At 40.0% G+C, this 9,399-nt stretch overlaps 1 non-coding gene across 1 annotated transcript; it reads left to right on the forward strand.

Moving 5' to 3' along the window:
* The first annotated feature begins 2,158 nt into the window (after positions 1-2,158).
* Positions 2,159-2,267, forward strand: LOC136337034 (U6 spliceosomal RNA). Its single transcript, XR_010731752.1, has one exon. It is a non-coding gene; the product is annotated as a U6 spliceosomal RNA (small nuclear RNA).
* Positions 2,268-9,399: the final 7,132 nt, after the last annotated feature.

Here is a 9,399-nt window from a genome sequence, read left to right on the forward strand (position 1 = left end):
TTCTTCCTAGGCATCTTTTTCTTCCTTGCTACATAAGCATAATTATGCTAAGTTCATTTTCACTTTATGGCTGTTGCTCTAGCTGTTTTCTTTTCCTTGAATACTTTTCTCTCAAATATTTTAAGATTAGTGTTCTCTTGTCATTTAGATGTCAGCTTTAAAATCACTTTCTTAGAGGGGACCTGAATATGGCAGCAGAGTAGGCAGACACACAGACACCCAGCTTTCACCACCAAACTGAAATACAAATCAATTTAGGAAAAATCAGCATGAAAAACCAACTCTGGACTACAAGAACAGCTCTCAAAAACCAAGGAGCAAAGAAGAAGCCACAAAAAACCTGGTAGGGAGCACCTGAATCTCCCCTGCTTACAGGAACGGGGGGGGGGTGAGGCTGAGAGCACAGAGGGGATCTCACCTCAGGAAAAAGAGCAGAAAATACTGCTCACAGCCACTTGCCTGGCGACCAGGGAGTGAGGTGCGTTGAAAAGACCAGCTTATCTCTCAAGTGGAAAGGAAAGAGAGAGGGACTAACTGTGAGGGGTTAAGGAATGCAGGAGACAATCTAAAAAAAGCTGACTCATCTGTGCTGGAGGCGGCCATAGCTGGGGGAGGGACTGATCCCTCCCCACAAAACAGTACTGAATTGCTTCCAGATCAGAGATCTCCAGACATCTATCCAGCTCCAATCAGCGCAACAAGACAGCTGAAGACAAGAAGTGGGGAGGAGGGGCAGTAACTCAGGTCTCCATGGAAATCTGAGATACACCTCCCCCTACTGAAGCTGAGAAAACACCCTGCCCCCAGAGAGATTAGTTGGTGGAAGAGGCCTTCATAGTCTCAGGTTACACCCATCGCATTCCTGGATACAGTTTCAAGGAAGCCCACTGCTGAGATCAGTAAACAAGACTATCACCTGTTAAGAAAACAAACAAATCAAGACTTCAGAGCTGCTCAAATCCGAAAGTGGATTACAAATAATAGCTGATACCAACCCAAGAAGACCTAGAAATAACACAACTGAAAACTGGAGGCAGACAACACCAAACCTAGACTCAACCAACTCTACAAACAAAACACAGACATTGAGAAGACAAAAAAGTGCAATCCAAATGAAACCTTCAGGAGATGAACTGAGTGATATGGAAATAATCAAACTTCCAGATGCAGAGTTCAAAATAATGATTGTAAGGATGCTTAGGGATCTTAGAACAACAATGGATGGTCATTATGAACACCTAAATAAAGAAATAGCAAGTATAAAAAAGAATCAGTCGGAGATGATAAAGTCACTTTCTTAGAAATGTCTTTTTAAACATTTTTTATTGAATTTATTGGGGTAACATTGGTTAATAAAATTTCATAGGTTTCAGTTATACAGTTCTGCAATTCATTATCTGTATATTGCATTATTTGTTACCAACCCAAGTCAAGTCTTCTCCATCACCCCCTTTCTCCCCTACACCTCCTCCCACACCTGCCCCTTTCCCTCCAGCCATCTCCACACTGTTCTGTATGTCGGTTTTTTTCTTTGCTTCCTTCCTTCCTCTTTTTACCCGGCCCCCCAAACACCATCCCCTCTGACAGCTAACAGTCTGTTCTCTGTACCAGTGAGTCAGTTTTGTATGTTAGTTTATTGGTAACCCTCCTACTCTTCCCTACGAGCCCCCCCCTTTCACTTCACCATCTTCTATTTTCTTTGTGGCACTATGTCCATCAAAAAACACACTCTATCTGAAAATTTTGGTTTATTGCCTATTTATTTTTCATCTGTAGTTCCTTACTAAAACGTAAGGTTTACATTTATACTCTATGATATTTTTGCCAGCCAAGCTCACAGGCTTTTATGACAGGGTAGAAAGAGATTGGACTAGTGGTGAAAGGAAAAGAGGACAGGAACAAAAGCCAAAGCATGGATGGGGCAGGTGCCAAGAAGACCTGGGAAACAGAGTTGAGAGAAGGAGGTTTACAGAGCAAGCATTTCTGAAGGGCTGCAAGATCTGTGAAAATAAGAGAAGAAAGAGAAAGATTTTTAAACAAGTGCTATTATTAATGTTCCTTGAGAGATTCAAGAAAAGGTGAACTACTCTTTAGTTATCTCAATTGCTATCATGTATGTATTTGATCATTACACCCCATATAAAAGGTAGCTTAATGCTTGCTTCAGCAGCACACATACTAAAGTTGGATAATACAGAGAAGACATGTGGCCCATGTGGGCCCTGTGTGAGGATGACATGCAGACTTGTGAGGCATTCCATATTTTTATGAAATCTTACCATTTGTGGCAGCATGGATCAACCTAGAGGGTATCATTCTGAGTGCAATAAGTCATTCAGGAAAGACAAATATCATATAATTTCACTTATATGTGGACCTAAAGAACAATATAAATGAACAAACAAAACAGAAACAGATTTATAGATACAGAGAACAGACCAATGGTTGCCAGAGTGGCAAGAGTTTGAGGGGCTGGGTTAAAAAGTAAAGGGACTGCCTGACCAGGTGGTGGCGCAGTGGATAGAGCATCGGACTGGGATGCGGAAGACCCAGGTTCGAGACCCCGAGGTCACCAGCTTGAGCGTGGGCTGGGCTCATCTGGTTTGAGCAAAGCTCACCAGCTTGGACCCAAGGTTGCTGGCTCAAGCAAGGGGTTAATCAGTCTGCTGTAACCCCAGGTCAAGGCACATATGAGAAAGCAATCAATGAACAACTAAGGAGCCACAACAAAAAAACTGATGATTGATGCTTCTCATCTCTCTCCATTCATGTCTGTCTGTCCCTATCTATCCCTCTCTCTGACTCTCTCTCTGTCTCTGTCTATGTAAAAAAAAGGAAAGGGACTAAGGGGTACAAATTGGTAGTTATAAAATAGTCATGCGAATGTAAAGTACAGCATAGGGAATATAGTCAGTAATACTATGATAACTATGTATGGTGCTGGTTGGGTAGTGGAAGTATCAGGGGGATAACTTTGTAACAAAGTATATAATCATCTATCCACTATACTGTAAACCTTAAATGAATACAAAATAAAGTTGAATGTAAATGGTAATTGAAAAATATTTAATTTTTCAAAAAGTAAACTGGATTTTACAACCCAAGAGGTAGGTATTAGAACATTGTCTTTTGCTGAAATTCTGATTGTATCATCATCCATAAAGGTAGTCTCTAGAATAGATTCTGGGTTTCTATGACTGAGGCAGCATTCAAGTTCTGGAAAATTCTGTCACTCATGCTGCCAGTGGGTCAAGAACAGTACTCAGCACTGATGGGCACTGAAGAAACATCAGTACTTAGGGAAGCTGCGGTGTTTATGAGCCAGGTAGGGAGAAGATGGTATCAGAGGCAAGGGCTGATGCTCTCCTCCATTTCCTCAATATTAGTTCAATGTGGAGAAATGCTGGAGAGGGGAGGGGGAAAAAGAGAGAGATAGAGAGAAGATCCTCATTTCTCTTATTTAAATAATTCAAAGTACTATTGAACTTGTCCTTTTGGGAGAGAGAGAACAGTGAGAAGAGAAAATTCTAGGAAGTGACTTTTGAAATAGGAACAGAAGACTTGGTATTACTCTTTCCTTTCTCTTAAAAAATTATTTTTTTTGTTTTAGTTTATTGATTTGAGAGAGAGAGAGACAGAGATTTGTCTTTCCATTTATTTATGCATTCATTGGTTGATTTTTGTATGTGCCCTAACTGAGGTTCGAACCTGTAACCTTAGTGTATCAGAATGATGTTCTAATCAACTGAGTTACCAGGCCAGGGCTTCTTTCCCTTCCCTTTTATATTGTAAAGTTGAGGGTTATTTTGCTGGCCTATGAATTGTGAGTCTGCCCAGGCCATGTCAGTAGCTGTGGGAAGTAACAAGCCGCCAGAGGGGATACTTAAGAGATGGCCTGACTCAGGAAGTAGGTCTCTAGCTTGATAGCCTGATGATGGGGGAAGGACCTGCCTGGGAAGATGGCCAGGGAAAAGGGGTCCAAGTGTAAATGTCCTTAATGGCATCATCTCATTATTTGAGATTAGGCCTCTAAGGACCAAAGTTTCTTGGTGCCCCTGTTGGTGTTCTTGGTTGGTAAAGCCCTAAAGAAAAGGGGCTCTGTCTAACTCACTGAAGCCCCAGCACATACACACCCTATACAGACACTTGTAGACCACTTTTGAGTGAGGAAATTGGGATTGCTGGGGGGACAAACTTTAATATAATTTTCACCACCAGTCTTGAAAGTAAAAATAAACATGTTGAATAGTTAAAAGAAATTATTTCAAATTCTTTTTTAATGATAGCAAGTCCTAATGACATCACTAGAATTAAGTATTTTTGTCAATTATTTAGTAAGTGCCTAATTTGCTCTTGCTATGGAAGAAAATTACATGGTTGTTTCAAATTATTAAACAATATTTTAAAGACATTGACAGAGCAAGTAGCAATGTACTGAGCAGACTCTGCTTATAGACAAACTAGAGCAACGGTTTATTTTGCTAGGTGAAATTGAAGAGGAAAGAAATCATTAACTCCTGTGAACTACATCTGCAAACACTCATGGAAAGTCTCACATAAAGTTCATTGTCCTTTATCAGACAAAGTAGAAAAGCCTACAAACTAATTCTTTTAAGAAATGCCTAAATGAACTTCAAAACTGAAATCTGGCCCTGGCCGAGTAACTCAGTTGTTTGGAACATCGTCCCAACATGCTGAAGTTGTGTGTTTGATCTCCAGTCAGGGCACATACAAGAATCAACCAATGGGATGACGTCAGAGTAATTGCGGAGTAGGAAGCAATACCAATAAATCTCCCCCAAAACTCAACAAGATCTTCAACCAGAAACAGAAAAACCCATACTTGGAGCCTCCAGATGCTTCGCAATACACCCGAAGGTACGGTAGAGTGAAAAATTGGCTAAATATATAACCAAACCCCGAAGGAAATAGGGAGTAAGAAATGCTCCTCCTTCCTCACAACCTAAACAGGGTGGCTTTCTCTGGTAACTGTTAATATAGAAACTGAGGCGGGCAAAGGGGGTGAATAGATCCAGGCTGCCGCGGCACAAATGGCCGAACCAGGCTGCGGCACGAAGATACAAGCCTAGGAAAATCTGATCCTGTGGCAACCCGGGCAATACAAGCTAACACTCGCACCAAACCCAAACAAAAAAGACAAGCAGGGCAGCCATTTTACCCAATCTCCTGGTCGGCGCACGCGCAGTTAGTGGGCGAGAGATTTCTTCCTAAGCCCCAGGAATGGGTGCCCGTGTTACCCCACAGAGAGGCAGAGTCAGAGGCCTTTCTGTGGGCCAAAAGCAGAATCTCTGGGCAGCCCCAACGCCGTGGGAAAGCCGCGCATGGGAGGGAGCGAGAACTAATTCCAATGGTGGAAATTTTCCGTGCTGGTGGGGGTTTCACTGAGAGGGAAACGCGGCCGGCCTCATATCCTGGTCTGCGCACGCAGATAGTGAGCCAGAGATTCCTCCGAGTGCCTCAGCAGTGCAAGCCCGGGTTATCGCACAGAGGGGCAGAGTCAGGGGCCTTTGTGTGGGCAAAAGTGGAATCTCGAGCCGCCCCAGCGCCTTGCAAAAGCCATGCATGAGGACGGAGCGAAAGCCAATTCCAATGCTGCAACTTTTCCATGCGGTTGGGGGTTTCACTCAGAGCGTGAGACTGCTGGCCGGATATCCTGGTCTGCGTGCACAGATAGTGAGCGAGATTTCCTTCAAATGCCCCGGAAGTGGGCACCCGCCTGTGTTACTGGACAGAGTGGCAGAGCCAGAGGTCTTTGAGTGGGCAGAAACCCCGCCTGATTATGCTAGCAGCTCTGACTGACTGAGCCTTACCCAGAGCCCTGTGCTGAGTGGAAATAGAGTGGGGAGTTGCCAGCTCTTTGAGCCTCTTACTATCCAGGCAGAGGCAGCAGCAACCCCATAGCTGGATTATCAGGCTACTAATTGAGGAAGGAAAGACTAGGAGAAAGGCTCCAGGAACACGAACTCTCTCACTGTCGGAGCCTATAAATGCTAATGAGCCTCGACTGCCAACGAGACTAAAGCACAATACATGACATTGCCATAGAGACTTATCAACTGCAAACCTCTACCTGAGCGTGCCAAAGGGGCAGAACCCGGGTACAGAGTCACCAACCAGGAAAAGGGAGAGAAAAGAAAAAGCAAGAAGATAACCTCTCAAAATCAAGAATAATCTGCAGACTTTATAACCTATCCCATTTTATTATATTTGTTCATTTGTTTCTCTTATCTTCATTCTTGATACTTTTTTTCCTCCTCCAATTTGGCCGATTAACTCTCTGCCGGTCTTACTCTCTCCTCTCCTTGAACTACACTACCCATAAGTGTTACATCTTCCCATTATCTTTTCTTTCCTCTTCCTTTCTCTCTATGAGGGTTCCACTCCAAAACCCTTAACTCTCTCTCTCTCTTCTCTTTTTACTTTTCTCTTCTTTTAGTGGTTCCCTCTTTTTCTCTCTCTCTCTCTTTCTTTTCTCCCTCTATATTAGTTTCTTCCTTTCTCCTTTACATCTCCTCTCATTCAAACCTCAATAACAAACAAATTATCTTATCTGGGACTCAAACTTATGTTTGTGGCATTTTGGGGGTTTTTTACTTCACCTTTTTAACTCACTAGCAGTGCTCCCATCCCTGGCTCTCCATTTTATCTAGTTCTTGTTCCACTAAATACAATAGTAATTTTTTAATTTGTCCCCCCATTTTTCCATTTTCCTCTTATTCCTCACATCATAACTCTTAGACAACAAACACCTAATACCAAATCATTTTATTCTTGACACAAATTTTTTCCTTATTTGCTTTTTCTGGGTCCATACGCCCTTCTTTTTTCTTTTTTCTTTTTTTTTTTGCCCCTTTATTACTTTTCCCCAATTCAGGCCCTCCATTACAGGCATTGTTTGTTATAATTCAAAGTTCACCACAAGATTTTCTCAAGAAATAGGGGAGAGGAGAGGAGAGGAAAAAAGGAAGGGGGGAATAATTTCCTTTTTTTAAAATTTTTATTTTATTTTATTTTTCTTTATTTCATTATTAATTTTTTTTAAAAAACTCTTTTCGATTTTTTATTTTTTTAACTTTTTATTCTTTATTAAATCTCATTAATACTATCAACAAAACCACCCTCAGATGCCATTAAGGAAGAGAAAATCGAATATCATGGATACAAAAGAAAGAGAGGTAACACAGCTATATGAGGAAAAATCTATGGAGAAAAAATTTAATATATTGGAAACCTTGGAGCTAAATGACAGAGAATTCAAGATAGAAATCCTAAAAATCCTCTGAGATATACAAGAAAACACAGAAAGGCAATTTAGGGAGCTCAGAAAACAACTCAATGAGCACAAAGAATATATGTCCAAGGAAATTGAAACTATAAAAACAAATCAAACAGAGATGAAAAACTCAATTCACAAGCTGAAAAGTGAAGTAACAAGCTTAGCTAATAGAACAGGTCAGATAGAAGAGAGGATTAGTGAAATAGAAGACAAGCAACTTGAGGCACAACAGAGAGAAGAAGAAAGAGACTCAAAAATTAAAAAAAATGAGATAGCCCTACAAGAATTATCTGACTCCATCAAAAAGAATAACATAAGAATAATAGGTATATCAGAGGGAGAAGAGAGAGAAAATGGAATGGAGAACATACTCAAACAAATAATAGATGAGAACTTCCCAAGCCTGTGGAAAAACTAAAGCCTCAAGTTCAAGAAGCAAACAGAACTCTGAATTTTCTTAACTCCAACAAACCTACTCAAAGGTATATCATAATGAAATTGACACAAACCAACAGCAAAGAAAAAATTCTCAAGGCAGCCAGGGAAAAGAAGAATACAACATATAAAAGAAGGCCCATTAGATTATCATCAGATTTCTCAGCAGAAACTCTACAAGCTAGAAGAGAGTGGACCCCAATATTTAAAGTCCTGAAAGAGAGGAACTTCCAGCCATGAATACTATACCCATCAAAGCTATCCTTCAAATATGAAGGAGGAATAAAAACATTCACAGATACAGAAAAGATGAGAAAATTTATCATCAGTAAATCCCCACACCAGGAATTACTAAAGGGGGTTCTCCAATCAGATACAAAGAACAAAAAAAAAACAAACAAAAAAAACAGAGCCACAAGTAAAAGCTCCAAGAAGAACACAATAAAACCAAATTTAAACTGTGACAACAACAAAAAGAAAGAGAGGGAGAGGATGGAGATTAACAGTAGCAAAGGACGATGGAGTGCAAAAATACTCACAAAATAGTTCACTACAATGAACAGGGTAGGGTCCCTTTTCATTACTCAAAGGTAACCACCATTGAAAAAAACACCACAGAAGCACATGAGATAAAAAAGATAGCAACAGAGAAAAAATGTATGGAATACCAACCAAATAAAAACAAAAGATAGAAAAACGAAAGAGAAGAATCAAACAAGACACAAAACTAACAGAAAGCAATCTATAAAATGACAATAGGGAACTCACAAGTGTCAATAATTACACTAAATGTAAACGGATTAAACTCACCAATAAAAAGGCACAGAGTAGCAGAATGGATTAAAAAAGAAAATCCAACTGTATGCTGCCTACAGGAAACTCATCTAAGTAACAAGGATAAAAACAAATTTAAAGTGAAAGGCTGGAAAACAATACTCCAAGCATATAACATCCAAAAAAAAGTAGGTGTAGCAATACTCATATCGGATGATGCTGACTACAAGACAGGAAAAGTACTCAGAGACAAAAATGGCCATTTCATAATGTCTAAGGGGACACTGAATCAAGAAGACATAACAATTCTTAATATATATGCACCAAACCAAGGAGCACCAAAATATATAAGACAGCTACTTATTGACCTTAAAACAAAAACTGACAAAAATATAATCATACTTGGAGAACTCAATACAATGCTGATGGCTCTAGATCGGTTATCCAAACAGAGAATCAACAAAGATATAGTGGCCTTAAACAAAACACTAGAGCACCTGGTTATGATAGACATCTACAGGACTTTTCATCCCAAAGTGACTGAGTATACATTTTTCTCCAGTGTACATGGATCATTTCCAATAATTGACCATATGTTGGGCCACAAAAACAACATCAGCAAATTCAGAAAAATTGAAGTTGTACCAAGCATATTTTCTGATCATAAAGCCTTGAAACTAGAATTCAACTGCAAAAAAGAGGAAAAAAATCCCACAAAAATATGGAAACTAAACAACATACTTTTAAAAAATGAATGGGTCAAAGAAGAAATAAGTGCAGAGATCAAAAGATATATACAGACTAATGAAAATGACAATACGACATATCAGAATCTATGGGATGCAACAAAAGCAGTGATAAGAGGGAAGTTCATATCACTTCAGGCATATATG

This window comes from Saccopteryx bilineata, chromosome 4 (assembly GCF_036850765.1).
Source record: "Saccopteryx bilineata isolate mSacBil1 chromosome 4, mSacBil1_pri_phased_curated, whole genome shotgun sequence".
Lineage (NCBI taxonomy): Eukaryota > Metazoa > Chordata > Mammalia > Chiroptera > Emballonuridae > Saccopteryx > Saccopteryx bilineata.